General features: G+C 43.4%; 1 protein-coding gene across 2 annotated transcripts in view; it reads right to left on the reverse strand.

Annotated features, from left to right (window-relative positions):
* The window catches only part of cblb (Cbl proto-oncogene B, E3 ubiquitin protein ligase), a 147,994-nt gene that overhangs the window by 84,227 nt on the left and 48,050 nt on the right, over positions 1-15,717 (reverse strand). The window lies entirely within an intron of this gene.

The raw sequence follows: 15,717 nt of genomic DNA on the forward strand, positions 1-15,717 counted from the left end.
ATAACCAAAATGTAAAACAGAAAGTCATGTGTACACTAGTGTTCACATCTCTGTTGTATATTCTATTCTATTATTACATAAAAATGTATTTTTTAATCTATGTAGTGTTCGACACATTTTCATTTTACCCTTTAAACTACTTCACAGTAACTGTTATATGACCATAAGAAGTCCCTGTGGTTTACTGACTCACTATTTTTGCCTTCATACATCAACTGTGCAGCTTGATAGCTGCTAGATCTCTAAATTTAACATGAGTTTATAAGCCTTTGCATCTGTTAAAGCTCTCTTCTGCAGTATACATTGGATTTGTGATTGCTCTGCCTGCAGCAGAGCCCCTCTTCCTCTCATCCTCTTAGAGGTTGATGAAAACAGGCACATTCTTTTGATAAAAAGTAAGACTGACAAAGAACACTGGCATTTATATGGCTATTATATTGGTGTGTTTGCTGTAGATACATATAGATATACAGTGCCTATAGAAAGTATTGATACCCTTTTGAAATAGTAACCTTTTTCTTTACAGCCTGAAATGATAACACATAAAAAATACATTTTTCCTGCGTGATTTACACATTTTGCCATACAATTTAATAAGACAGATGTTCTGTAGGATTAAGGTCAGCGCTCCGACTAGGCCATCTAGGACATTCCCCTTCCTGTCCTTTAGCCACTGTGTTGTTTTTATGGAGGTGTGTTTTGGGTCTTATTCATGCTGGAAGGTGAACCACCTGCCCATTTGCAAGTGTCTAACAGAGGGCCACAGGTTTTCCTCAAGAATTTGGGTGGACTTGGCAGCATCCATTTTCCCTTCAATCCTGACCAACTGCCCAGTCTCTGCTGAAGAGAAACAATCCCGCAACATCATGCTGCCACCACCAGGCTTCACTGTAGGGATGTGTGTTTTGGGTGTGCTGTGTTTGGTTTCTGTCAAACATAGAGCTTGGAGTTCAAAAAGTTCCATTTTGGTCTCATCTGACCATATCACCTTTTGCCACATGGTATCAGAATCTTGAGTATGGTTTTTGGCATACTGTAAACAAGACTCAGTGTGATGTTTTTTCGGAAGAGGCTTCTTTCTTTCCACCCTGTCATACATCTAGAACTTTTGAAATTGTTGTCACATGCACAGATCGACCAACCTCTGCCATTAAGACTTGTAACTTCTTCAAGGTCACCATTTCTGGACAATACTCGTAACGGTCCTCAGAGAGATAGTTAAAGCCTTTGAAATCTTTTTATATCCTTCTCCTAACTTGTGCCAATTCACAACTTTATCCCGGAGGTCTTTTGAAAGCATCTTTCCAACCATGGTGAATTCTTTGTGTTACCATGCACAACTAGGAGTGGAATCCTTAAGGAACAGCTGATTTTATTCTGAAGTAATCATAAACACCACAGCTGACATCAGGTGGAGGCCAATTAACATGTTGTGTAATCTGGAAGGTGATTGGTTATACCTGATGTTTATAATGGTTATTCTAAAGGGACTCGTCACTTTTCCAACACTGCTATTCTAGTTTTTCATTTTTTATTAATTTTCAGAAAATTTGAAAAAAAGTCACTTGAATGTTGTGAGGCAAAATGTGTAAATCACGCAGGAAACATTTTTTTTTAATTGTATTATCATTTCAGGCTGCATAACAAAAAAAAGTGACTATTTCAAAAGGGTATCATGACTTTCTATCTAGGCACGTATGTGAGTACAGATATTGTGTCCATGAGTGTCATTTTTGACATTTAAACTCGGTTTAATACTGCCTTTTAACTTTCAGTTATTAGCAGTCCACAAAGACGATGATATCCTCTTTATTCAAGGTATGGAAGGTAATTGGTAAATCCACAACAGTGTATGTAATGCTTGCGAACAAAGGACAAATTTTACTGCACAAATGTGTTGAGGGTCGAAAGTCAACAACATTGAACGCAAAGAAACTTTGAAAGAAACTCTGAATCAGAATCAGATTGAACTGACTGATCAGCAGCTTGCTTCAGTGGCCAAACATAAGAAATGAATCTCACTCTACTGTATCTTACTACCTGATGTTAGATTCTATTGCAGCAGCAGTAAAAAACTAAATGCACTGTTACTGGGTAGCAACACAGACCTTTTACATTCAAAAAACACACCTGCTGTGAGAGTTTATACTGAAGCACTTCCTGGAACGGGCAACATGTTTTTCTACATTAATGAGGAATGAGATGGTCAGTCATGTTTCATGTAACACAAAGGGAGACAAAAAACACATTTTTGCATCAAGATTGAAATGTGTCACATTACAACTGAGAAAAAAAGATCTATATTATTAAATGTATAAAATAATACAACCCCAATTTCAATGAAGTTGGGACGTTGTGCAAAAGGATTTGCAAATCATTGTATTCTGTTTTCATTTACGTTTTACACAACGTCCCAACTTCATTGGAATTGGGGTTGTAAATCAAAATGTACATCCACCTGTGAAGTCTGTTTATTGTACTAACATGATGACAAATGTGGCTCTGCAGCTAAAATAGGAATGTGCATTTGCACTGAAGGTGAAAACCTTAAACTCCATTAGGCCCTCTAAAATGAGGAGTGGCAGCTCCATTATGAGGACATTAACAGAGACTCCAGAGAAATGTGTCTTTGTGAACATTTCCTCCTGGCTAGTCCCATCCTGTGTTGTGTATTTGAGTGCCAGGCTTTTTCATTTGTGGAGACGTGCCCTAGCTGAAAGCCCTGCTATTTTTATGGTGGGTTTCCCATTTTGAATACAAATCATTACTGAACACATAAACACCTCTTCCTAAAGTGGCCCCTCACATGTCATTATTGAATGAAGCTCAGCATATGTTCAATCAGGAAGACTATCTTTATCACAATTCTCCCTCTCTCTCTCCTCATGATTCTTCTTAAATCGGCTTCAGAGCATGTCTCCAACTTTTTTTCCGGCTAGCTGTCACACAAGAGGCCGTGCCCCTAATTGTTCATAAACTTTAACCTCCAATGAAATAAAATAAAAATTCACCCCCTTCAGTGTTACCATGGAGATATGACCTAAACATACAGACTAGAATGTTTTTTGTACCAGGCCATTAATAGGTTTAATGATGCTGTGAAAACGGCCTGTTTAACATGGGGGGCAATGAGAAACTTCTCAATGATGAAACCTGATCCTAATGGACATTCAGTAAACTGACATTTTTGGCACTTCCTTATTGGATCAACCAGGAAGTCGCTGTCGTTGGGGCTTGGTTCATAGTGGAGCTCTGAATTCTAATGTAAAGCTGGATAGCTTAATGCATCATATTTGAATTGTTATATCTTGTGAGAAAAATCTGAAGCATCAACATAACCAGTTACATTTCCTGTCAGATAAATGGTTCACAGGAAGGAACAGTGGAGTTGGAACATAATTCAATATTTTTCATATTTAAACATCATGATACATTTATAGCTGTTTGGGGTCCTTGAAGTTGGGGACCCGGGCAGTTGCCTTCCTTGCCTAATGGTTAGGTTGGTCCCTGGTGATTTTTCCCAATGACCTGGAGTGTAATTCAGCAGTCTTTCTGTCCACTCTAGCTGCTATTTGGGTGTATGGGGCAACTAAACTGCAAACCACACTACTGAACCACAGGCGCGCTCTGAACAGGCATGTTTATAACGGATGAGAAAAGATCAATCTTTCATCTCTCTGCACCTTGCTCTGGCTCCTTTTCAAGCACTGATAGGCTCATCTCACTAGAGTCCTTCTCTATTAATTTTGCCACTTAATAAAGCTAGCTTGTCAAGGCCCTTAGAATTCCAAAGCAGATATTATCGATGCTTTCAAAATTGTTCCCATTCACCTGTCTCAGAGGAATCTGTTCAGAATCAGGTGGAAATTCCAAATATAACTTTGCTGTGTGCCTGACTTTGGTGTGCAGAAGCAGTCAATGCATATTCAATTTACCTTCTGAGCGTTCCTGTTATATGAAAAAACAATAGGTCCAGATAAACCTGGAGTTCCATTGAAACGAAAGTGTCTGTCCGAGATGAGTAATTGCAGCGCATCCATGATGTTACCTAGTCCTTTTGTACTGCTGAAAATATCAAAAAACCAGTCGCTTTCCATCCTTGAGCATCTTAACTTCAACATGCCAGTTATTAGCAAGCCACTGACCTCCCTCCAGTCTTGATTCAGCTTCTGCGCTGTATGAAATTCATCCCATTGCTGTAGCATGCTGTGTCTGGGGCCAGCACTGGAAATGCAAATGCATCTCAGTGCTATATAACAAACAAGCAGTTGTCAGCACCATCAATAGAGGGTGCTCCTCATAAAAGATAACACACCCTTCATAAGAACCATCACTCACAGCTTCATCATCACTGCCTATCATGTGCCCGGTCATCACAACACACTAGCTGATTTACTTCCTGTTTCAATTTCCAGACCCTCCAGAGCATCCCTCCAGAAGCTGAGCCAGGACCAATTGAAGTTCCCCCTCTCCATCTTCTAGCTCCGTCTTAAACCAAGGCCCCATGTATACATGCATGTTGTATATAAGTCAACTAGGATTTCCATGAGGAAAACCTATGATTTTGTTGTTGTTTTTTGCAATTTTTGTGCTTCACTCTGCCTGTGAATATTTGTCCAGGTCATCGTTATCCCCAATGAAATCTAAGTCAAACGTAACTGGACTCAGTTGTTTGTCTTAGAAGACGTTTCTCCTCTCAATCAAGAGGCTTCATCAGTTCATGTATGCATCTGACTAGGCTGGGACTGGTCCAACTATCTGGTGATAGTATTTAACCTTCCACAAGGCCGGTGATGTCCCTGTAACCCTTTGTTCTCCAAGTGCCAAAAAACGTCGTTGGAGTGACAGTTGTTGGTGGGAAGTTGGTTTAGACTTTGTTAGTGCTCTACTGGATTATAACGATCGTTGGAGTCACAGGAGGCCATTTGTGAACAGTCAGAGCCCCTGCCCCTGAGGAGGGCTCCGTACCGGCCTGAACCACACATTGCTACCTGGTCCTTTTGTAAATGTCAATAAAAATATCCGTTCACATAGAATTAAGTCTCTTTCGTTTGAAATTTGATTACATTATTGTTGTGCTGTTTCTGCAAATCGACAAACAACTTGAGCTGGGTATGAAATACAAAAAATTAGGGTTATCTTCCACCTTTCTTAATGCCATCTCGGAGGAGCTTTGGGGAAAGGTGTACTGACAATTCCGCAGTCTGTTAGCTTGTTGCTTTCAACAAGATTAAGCTGAAAAAAATGTTCTGTCGGGGTTGAGCTATGGGCATAGAAAGTTCACAACCCACTGGGCTAATTAAATACAGTGTAAACACAGAAACACTTCAGCACTATCTTGTCCATCTTCTCTGTCAGAGAAATGCCTGGCTGAGGTGAGTTAGAACTGAGCAGTCTGTGTAGAGGTCTGTATGGTTATACTGTAGCAGCCTAGAGTCGTTTGTAAGTGATTTAATGAAGATAAACAGAGTGAATTGCTGTGCAAAATTCCACTGCACTCTGGCTGGAGTCTTTCCTCAGTATGTTAAGTCAAAATTCATACTGTAGGGCAAATTCATGCCAGGTTACTTCCAATCCCATTTATAAAACCAGCCACTGCTCTGAAGATATTTCCAGAATCCTTAAAGACTCTTGTTACCGTCTACATGAAAAAAACATCTGATGTGCTGCACAATAAAAACTGTTTTAACAGGTTTTAAAAGTTATGCATTTGTTTCCTAATACAAACAAAAATGTTAGCTGGTACATGACATACATACAATATGGATGTTACTGTCTAAAAAACAAATTGTTAATACTCTTTCATTATTGCTTGCCCCTCAACTGAAATATAACAGAAGCACAAACTTGGGCTCTTGGTTAAATTAACGAAAAAGGTTTTCAAAAGAATATCCTCATGTTTCTCGAAGAAAGGTATGGTAGCATGTTATGGATAGGTTTCTGTATCAGTACTGAAATGGAACATGTTGTATTGACAACAGTTACAAAACATGTCAAATGATACCAAGTTGTATGTGTGAAACAATAAGCAGAGATATTTGATTTCTGAATCATATCCAAACAAAAAATACTGTATTCAGACAAAGATGACATGTACAGCTGAAATTTAGAAAATGATAGACTATGCTTAACTTACTGGTACAATAATGGTAGAAATAAACTAAACTGGACACAAACTGGTGATATCACAACAGCTCCTGAGCTCCCAGCTGGAACAGAGTAAGAAGAATGGGAAATGAGCACAGAGGGAGGAAGAGAAGGCAAAAGAGACACCACAAGAACAGTGAGAAAGGAATGACATCAAATGTGGCACACTTGAATGCTTCATGAGAGCAGAATCCCTTTTGATAGTAATCAAGGCTTTTTAAATACATCACTCTCTGGCTCAACACACGGCTGTCTCCAACTTTAATATTAAAGCTGCAGTCGGCAAGTCCGGCAGGTTGAGTTAACTCAGTCAAATTTTGAATGTTTCCAACTCTCAAGCCCCTCCCCCACCAAGCTCCTCCACTCTCTCCAATTGAGTTCTCGTCAGTGCACGTGCACCAGATTTCTATGAACCCATGTCTTCTCTCATCAAAAAACAGCATGGAGTACATGCTACATGGAGGTAGGCTGGCAAACTTACTCATAGATAGCAACTGCTAACATCATTTAGCGTAAGCCTAGCTTGAGGCGTGTGTGCACGAACTGTTTCAGACAGTCAGCTCTGTGCTGAGTGGACAGGATGATACGGGCTCTGATACAGGCTTTTTTTTCTAAAACTGGATGATTTATGTTGTTCTATCGGAGCAGAGTGTCGGCTTTAGTGAATATGATCACTCAAATGTTGCAGACTGCAAGTTTAACTTGCCTGTATACATAAGCATCACATACCCACCGCTGTGTCTGACACCATCCCAACAGGAACACACGTAGAATTATATCACACATTTTGCTGTGCTTTAAGAAATAACCAGCTATCCCGTACTTAATTTACTAAGCGTGTAGCGGGTAAAGTAGCAGATTTAATAATTAATAATAACCAAAATATGTTAGGATAATTAATAAATTTATATTAAAGGTGATGGAGAGTGAGGGGACTCGACTTCTTGCTATCAGAGACAATGAGCCTCATTTATCAAACGAACGTACGGCAGAAAAACGTGCGTACGACCATTTCCTGGCAAACGTCGGCATTTATCAATTTGGACGTTAGCAGGAGCTACGATCAAATCTCACGTCTGGTCTGAGATCGTGTACGCACATTTCAGCCTGTGTATTTGCGGTGCAGCACAGCAAAATCTGGCTGAAAATAATGAACAAACCTCAGCTGTCATTAAGCATAAGCAGTCACATATTAAGAATAGATCAAAACGGATTCTTAAAACGAATAAAATTAAAATTGTGTTTGGAGCGATTGATTGTACTCATGTGCGTCTGAAGGCACCATCCATGAATGATTACGCATTCATCACCGCCAAAACTACCACTCGATAAATGTACAGGTGATTTGTGATGGCAAGCTATCGCTTTTAAACCTGGTGGCCAGGTGACCAGGGGGGTACACATGATTTTTTTAAATATCAAAACAGCTCGGCTCCAGCCCCCCGCGACCCCGACATTGAATGAATGAATTAATGTGTTGTCGCGCGACTGCAGCCAGACGCACTGCAGAGCCAAAGTCATCTCCTCGGTTCGTGGCTACCCTCGATAAATTGCATTGAATCAAACAAGGTATCAGATGATTAACATCTTGGTATGGTTCTTCTAGATGACAAAGGTATCCTCTTACGGAATACCTAATGACCCACCGGTAGCGCCGGAGGTGTGCCGTATTCAGCACTCCTGCCGTGAAATGCACCCCTCGCATTATAGGTGATATTCTGGATCAGAAGGCTGTTGTTTCCACCTATAGGAGTAGCTTATATACAGGTAACCCACAACGGTCAGAACATTGGTTACTTACAGTCTTTAAACTATTTTAAAGAGTTTAAAATCACAAACTTGGATAATAGCGAACACAAAACAACACCTTTTTCTATGTTCTGTGGAAATATACTGCAGCCATAATTACAAAATGAATGAAATGGATCTTTTGAATATCTACTATAATGCGAGGGGGTGCATTTCACGGCAGGGGTGCTGAATACGGCACACATGTCCAACAGTGCGTACAGGCGCACACGGGTCTCAGTGCAGCGCTGCTTCGGTTTGACTGCCTCCGTTATTATTTTGCATACAGTGTTTTTATGGGCCCCTTTTATTCCACTCTTAAGACTGCCAAAAAGCACATCTTTATTTTGCTCCATCTCGGATGTCAGGATGCCGATCTGTGTGTAGGAAAAGTTTATTTTCTAACCAGCGTCCTTACTCTCTGTGTTTGACCTCAGTGGGCGAGGCCTCTGAACCAGGAATATTTAAGGGCGTAACATGTTAATAACGATTGAATTCAGCTGCAGCATTTATCAAGGCCCGCTCATTCGTACGCTGAGATTGGTCCGATACGAATGTTTCATAAATCACACGTGGGTCCTTTCCTACGACCAATTATGCGCTCAGATCTGCACCCGTTTGATAAATGAGGCCCATTGAGTTTATACTTAAAGAACAAACCTTTGAGACCTCGGAACACCACCACTCTGGTGCGGCTTACCTCCACACACAGTCTCAGGAAAACACTGACTGTTGTTTGTGCATATGCACCGAACAACAGTTCAGAGTATTCAGCCTTCTTGGAGACCCTGAATGGAGTTCTGCATGGGGCTCCAGTAGGGGACTCCATAATTCTGCTGGGAGACTTCAATGCCCACGTGGGCAATGATGGAGACACCTGGAGAGGCGTGATTGGGAGGAACGGCCTCCCTGATCTAAATCCGAGTGGTCGTCAGTTATTAGACTTCTGTGCTAGTCACGGATTGTCTATAACTAACACCATGTTCGAACATAAGGATTCTCATAAATGTACGCGGTACCAGAGCACCCTAGGCCAAGGGTCGATGATTGATTTTGTGATCCTATCATCTGATCTGAGGCCGTATGTTTTGGACACTCGGTGAGGAGAGGGGCAGAGCTGTCAACTGATCACAATCTGGTGATGAGTTGGGTCAGAGGATGGAGGAAGATTCTGGACAGACCAGGTAAGCCCAAACGAGTAGTGCGGGTGAACTGGGAACGTCTGGAGGAGGCCCCTGTCCGAGAGATCTTCAACTCACACCTCCGGCGGAGCTTTTCTGGCATCCCTGTGGAGGTTGGGGGCATTGAACTGGAGTGGGCAATGTTCAAAGCTTCCATTGCTGAAGCTGCAGCGGTGAGCTGTGGCCTCAAGGTCTTAGGTGCCTCAAGGGGCGGTAACCCTCGAACACCGTGGTGGACACCGGTGGTCAGGGAAGCTGTCCGACTGAAGAAGGAGGCCTTCCGGGATATGTTATCCCAGATGACTCCCGAGGCATTCGCAAGGTACTGACAGGCCAGAAGGGCTGCAGCCTCTGCTGTGTCAGAGGCAAAGCAGCGGGTGTGGGAGGAGTTCGGAGAAGTTATGGAGAAGGACTTTCGGGCGGCACCAAGGTGCTTCTGGAAAACCATTCTATCGCTGGTGACCTCAGCCGATGAGGTTATCGGGGGGTGGAAGGAGCACTTTGAGGAACTCCTTAATCCGACTAACACCCCCTATTTTGTAGAGGCAGAGCTGGAGGCTGATAGGGAATCATTATCAATATCCCTGGCGGAAGTTGCTGAGGTAGTCAAACAACTCCACAGTGGCAAAGCCCCAGGGATTGATGAGATTCGTCCAGAAATGCTGAAAGCTTTGGGTTTGGAGGGGCTGTCTTGGTTGACACGTCTCTTCAACATTGCGTGGAAGTCTGGGACAGTGCCAAGGGAGTGGCAGACTGGGGTGGTTTGGAAGAGAAACAGTTGAAATGCTATTTTTCTTCATTTGCACGCATCCCGAGAAACTAGATATGTAGTATGAAGTCCCATTTCATCTCAAGGTGAAAATGGAGTGAGAGGCAACACTTTTTCTAAAAAAGCGACAAAATTGCATTTCAGACATTCATTCTACATTTATCTACTATTTTATTCATATATAACGCTACTTTTGTGTACCTTTTTTGTGTACCTAGACTTTGGTAAACCCATTTCAAGCACCAAAAAAGTTTGTCCACATGACTAAATGTATGTTTTCATAAGAGATACGAAGAATTTGAAAAAGCAGAATTCAGTTTCAGCATTTGGGCCAAATAATCTCTTTACACATTGCTCTAGGACAAATGTGGGCCTCACTATACATTAAGCTGAGTTTGTTCTGAACATTTCCATATACAGTAAAACACTTGGGTATTATGTTATATGCAAGAACCCTTAAAAGGAGAATTTACAAAAGTATACAAAATTGAGAAAATAGCCTTAGACTTCAGAGGGTTAATATCCTTTGGGCTCTGTGCCTCACCTAACTGACATCACTGTTGCTCTGTCAGTGGGTACTGGTGTTCTGGGTGGTTTTAATCACCTGCTACAGAGCCCTCCTGTCCTGGGCCATGCATATCATTTGTAATGTTTACAGTCAGGACTCTTTCTATTTCTCCTCTGTAAAACCTGAACCGCTGAAATTGGTATGGAAATTTGAGGGGTGTGTGTCTTTGCCTAAAGTCAAAGATCAGCTCCTTAACTTTGCTGACGTTGTTCTCTGAGCACCACCCTGCAAGACTGGTGATTTCTGCCTGATATGATAAGACATACGACATTAGAGTGGAGGAGTGGAGTACTAGAGCCCTTGGTCTCATGGGTACATTGTTTTGGATGCTGAGCTGGGCAGTGGAGATGGCATCCACTGTGGACCTGTTGGCTTTGAATGCAAATTGACAAGGAACACATTGTCTCAGGCAATGTTTGATGTTTGTCTCAATTCCAATAGTATCCCACTGCAGAGCTTAAGGCTTTGACCCAACTCTGGTGTTGCAACCGAACCCCAACAGCAGGACCCATGGTCCAAAATCACGGTTAGGGATCTCTCCGTCAAAACAAAAGATGCCAGACTTTGATGACATCATTAGGTAGCATGGTATCGTGGGAGTTGTAGTCTTTATTGCAGATGAAAAACTACACGTTAACAGGCCTCTCAAGTGTCACGTATTGTGACAGTCCCTTTTTTCAGTCTTTGGTCGCACACTCCCACCACACATTGTATTTCTCACGTGGAAAACAATTTATAATATGCTACAGCACCCAAAATGTCTCTGGTTGCGACACAGCAACCCTGGAACTATTCACATGATTCTGCTACAACCACTGGAGCTCCGAGTATCACTTTAAGCACACAGTAAGTCATCACCTTTTTTAATGTTACATTACAACTAATTCATAACCTGTTTGACACAAAAAAATAGAACTTGAGTACTGTTAGAGAATGTTGTCCAGATAATTATCAGTTTTTCGATGCTGAGTAAAACACCCCCATTCCATTAACATCCCAAACTAATAAACCAAACCAACAAACGGGGAGGAGATGGGCCTGATACTGGACCTCTGCAGCTAAACCCTTCTCCTAGGGCGTACTCACATTGTCCTTCCGTACCGCGACCCGGGCTTTAGGGTACTTGTCCCCCCTCCCTCTCCCCCCGCGCCCCAGCCCCGTTTGTACTCACACTGCCAGGGCCGGCCAATGCTTCTTGCTGTCCATACGCCATCACGCCTTAACACGTCACACGCATTGATCGCGTGTGTGTGGCTTTGTTTACAAATCTTTCCACAGACCTCGGAGTTTTTGTGAGTCTTGTCGACTGTTTTTGAATATTTTCATCCGACCAAATCTGCAGTAAACACCCCACCCGCGTATCACACCAACGTGAACCTTTCACCGCCATTGTTGTTGTTAAATGTCCGCGCATGGTCCGTCCTTCTATTTACATGTCCGAACAGGCGGACATAACGCTACTGCCGTAGGGCTCGTGCTAGTGCTCGCACACGTGCGCACGCTTGTGCTCGTACATGTGCAAACGGCTCCGCTAAAGCCCACCTCTTTCAAGCGGGCCGTGGACGACCCTCTGGCCACAGTTGTGCGCGGAGCGAGTGCACTCACACTGCTTAAAGGTACTAGGCTTTAGCTGAAAAAACGGTTTTGGCCCCGGCCAGAAAGACAGTGTGAGTACGCCCCTAAATTCTCTCTTCTGCCAGGCAATTGAGTAAAATACAAATGAAACCACTAGCATGCTTTGACTTTGACCTGTGAAAGATCATCTTTTCATATTCATCCTTTGTGGCCTAATTTAAATGTACTCTTCAAATAAGTAACTTTCTTTAATTATTTGACACATATGAAGTATTGATGTAACCTATACAAAACAAAAGCTGTTTAATTTAGATTTAAAAGAGCTACAGAGGTGCAGTGTAAACATAAAAGCACGAACTGGAAACCACAACAGCCACAACAAGGCAAGTCAAAGGACAGAAAATGGGGGGAAATGAGAAAAAATGTGGCAAATGTGGGAAAACACAGCATAACAGTGATGAAAGGTGCGCTGCAGAAAGAGTTACCTGCCACAACTATCACAGAATGGGACACTGGGCAAGAGTATGTCTCAGCAGGTCAGTGAATGAGGTCACAGAGACTGAGAGATGAGCAGACCTCTCGTTTCCTGGGTTCAGTGTGTGATGCTAATGAGAAAAGTGAGCAGTGGACTGTGCAACTACAAGTTGATTCCTCTCAAGTAGAATTTAAGATTGATACGAAAGCTGATGTTACCATCATAAGTGAGGACACGTTTCACACTCTCACCCCTGAGAGAACACTGGAGCCACCTGACATTCCTCTGGACAGCCCTGGAGGTGAGCTGCTGTGTCTGGGCCGCTTTAATGCAACAGACAGTCACAAAAGAAAAGATTATCCATTCACAGCCTAAGTAGTACATGGACATAGTGTCAGCAATCTCCTCAGCCGACTCTGTTAGTAAGGATGAACCTGGTGAGGCGAGTAAATTAGCTAAAATGCATCACCAGCCATCTAACCCACAGTGAGCATGGTACTCTAAAAACTGAACCAGTAAAAATGCAGTTAAGAGATGATGCTGTACCATATGCTGTGCACACTGCACGCCCTGAGCCCTTTCCCATGTTACAGAAGGTGGAGGTGAAAGTACAGAGGATGGAGAAGGATGGTGTCATCGAGCGGATGACACAACCTACTGAGTGGTGCGCTCCCATGATACCAGTCCTGAAGAAGAACACAGACACAGCCATAATCTGCGTACATCCTACCCACCTCAGACGAGATAACAGCCAAGCTGACCGTATTCTGGCAGATCCCTCTTCATGCACACAGCTACAAGCTGATAACATTCATAACCCCACTTGGCAGATACTGTTTCAAAAGATAACCTTTCAGCATAAGAAGAGTACCAGAGATTTTCCAGTGAAAGATGCTGGAGACTCTTGAAAGACTGAAAGGGGCGGCAGTCTTCATGGATGACATCTTAATCTATGGGACCTCCATGGAGCATCATGATGCCCAACTCCAGAAGGTGCTGCAGCATATTGAGTTGGCAGGGTTGAAACACAACAAGGAGAAATGCTCCCTTACTGTGCATTCACACCAAAAGCGATGGAGGTGATGAAAGCATTAAGCTGCCATTCAAAATCAAATAAAATCAATAAATGACACAATGACACACGATGTTGCTGCGGGCGGCGCGTTCCAAGCGACAAGAGCAATGCAATAAAGCGTCCATCACGTGTATCGCTTGAAGTTAAAAAATTTGAACTTTTCAAGCAAATTTGCGTGAAGCTGTGCCACAACAGCCAATCAGTGTTGAGATTGCAGTAACCGTCATCAAAGTTCTCTGTGAAACATCCAGGGGCTCACCGAGCTCACCAAATCCGCAATTGTTGCAGTCCTTGGGGGAAATCATACTGTTCCTATGGATATAATATAATGGATATAACTATGGACTGTGGACGCATCCAGTCTGCCAAGAATTCAGAAGAAGAAGAAGAAGAAAGCCGTCAGTGAAGAGTGAAGCGGTCTGATCTACCGGAGAGCGGGCAGCAGCCTGTACAGCTACGGAGGTTGAATCCCTGACGGCCTGATCTCCCTAACACAACGGCTCTTTTAAGACTCACAGACTTCTTCTGAGAGCTCATTTCTGTTCTTTTAAAAGCATTCAGATCCCTGGTTAGCACTAGCATCACCGGGGGTTAGCTACAGTTAGCTAGCCGCCTCTGCTGCTACCTGCGATTGAAGCGATGATCAAAAATGTGATAAATGTGAGCAAGCGACGCGATACTCGTGTTCCGGGTGATTTAATTGCCTCCATCGCTTTTGGTGTGAATGCGCGATTAGGCAGAGCCAGCTACAAGGTCATCTCATCGACCATTGGAGTGGAGGCCATACACCAGCTGCCCCGACTGAAAATGTGCAGGAGCTAAAAAGAGTGCTTGGCATGGTGAATTACCTGGGGAGGTTCGTCCCAGCCCTTGCAGCGGTGGGACAGCCGTTGTATAAGCTGCTAAAGGGCAAGAACACCTAGACAGGTACACTCACAGCAGTCAGCTTTTGAGGACATTAAAATAAAGCTGAATATACCTGTTTCCTCCTTTTTCTTGTAACAGGCTAGTTTTTATTTTATTGGAGGTTAAAGTTTATGAATAACTAGGGGCGCGGCCTCTTGAGTGACCGCTAGCCTCTGGCCGTCACTATGTCCCGGAGGCTAGTTGTCAGGATTAGAATGCTAAGTCCATCATCTCGATCAAGACCTCTCATTCATGTGGTGGTGTTACCAAAAGTGACAAGATGGTTTGCTCTTTGATCAACTGTATAAACAGATGGTTTAGGGAACACAACGTGTTAACGTTAGCTCTGTTATGCTAATTAAATAGCCATATAGCGTGATCACACTGTCCTTTTGGCCGCGGCCAAAACCGGTTTTTCAGCTAAAGCCTAGTACCTTTAAGCCATGTGAGTGCACCCGCTCCGCGCTCAACTGCGGCCAGCGGACCGTCCACGGCCCGCTTGAAAGAGGTGGGCTTTAGCGGAGCCGTTTGCACATGTACGACCACGAGCGTGCGCACGTGTACGAGCACGAGCCCTACGGCAGTAGCGTTATGTCCGCCTGTTCGGACATGTAAAAAGAAGGACGGACCATGCGCGGACATTTAACAACAACAACAATGGTGGTGAAAGGTTCACGTTGGTGTGGTGCGGAGGTGGAGTGTTTACTGCAGATTTGGTCGGATGAAAATATTCAAAAACAGTCGACAAGACGCACAAAAACTCTGAGGTCTATGGAAAGATTTGTAAACAAAGCCACACACACGCGATCAATGCGTGTGACGTGTTACGGCGTGATGGCGTATGGACAGCAAGAAGCATCGGCCGAGGCCCAGGTAGTGTGAGTACAAACGGGGCTGGGGCGCGGGGGGGAGAGGGAGGGGGGACAAGTACCCTAAAGTCCGGGTCTCGGTCCGGGAGGACAGTGTGAGCAGACCCTTAATTGCACCATGACCTGCAGTACAGCCTGCTATCTATGGCATATACACTAGATGCTAATCTGGAGCAGCGGAAGGATTCGGGCCATGAGGGTCGGTGTTTTACAGCCTGTGAGCATAGTTCTGTGTTGAATATCAGTTTTAATCATAGATCATAAATGCTGCCTGCACTTCACTCCCGGAGCTAGTGTGTTTTTCACTAGAGATACTGGAGTGCCTGTACTCAACTTGCCGAGCCGGTGTAATCCCCGCTTGAGA

This window comes from Echiichthys vipera (assembly GCF_963691815.1).
Source record: "Echiichthys vipera genome assembly, chromosome: 14".
NCBI lineage: Eukaryota > Metazoa > Chordata > Actinopteri > Perciformes > Trachinidae > Echiichthys > Echiichthys vipera.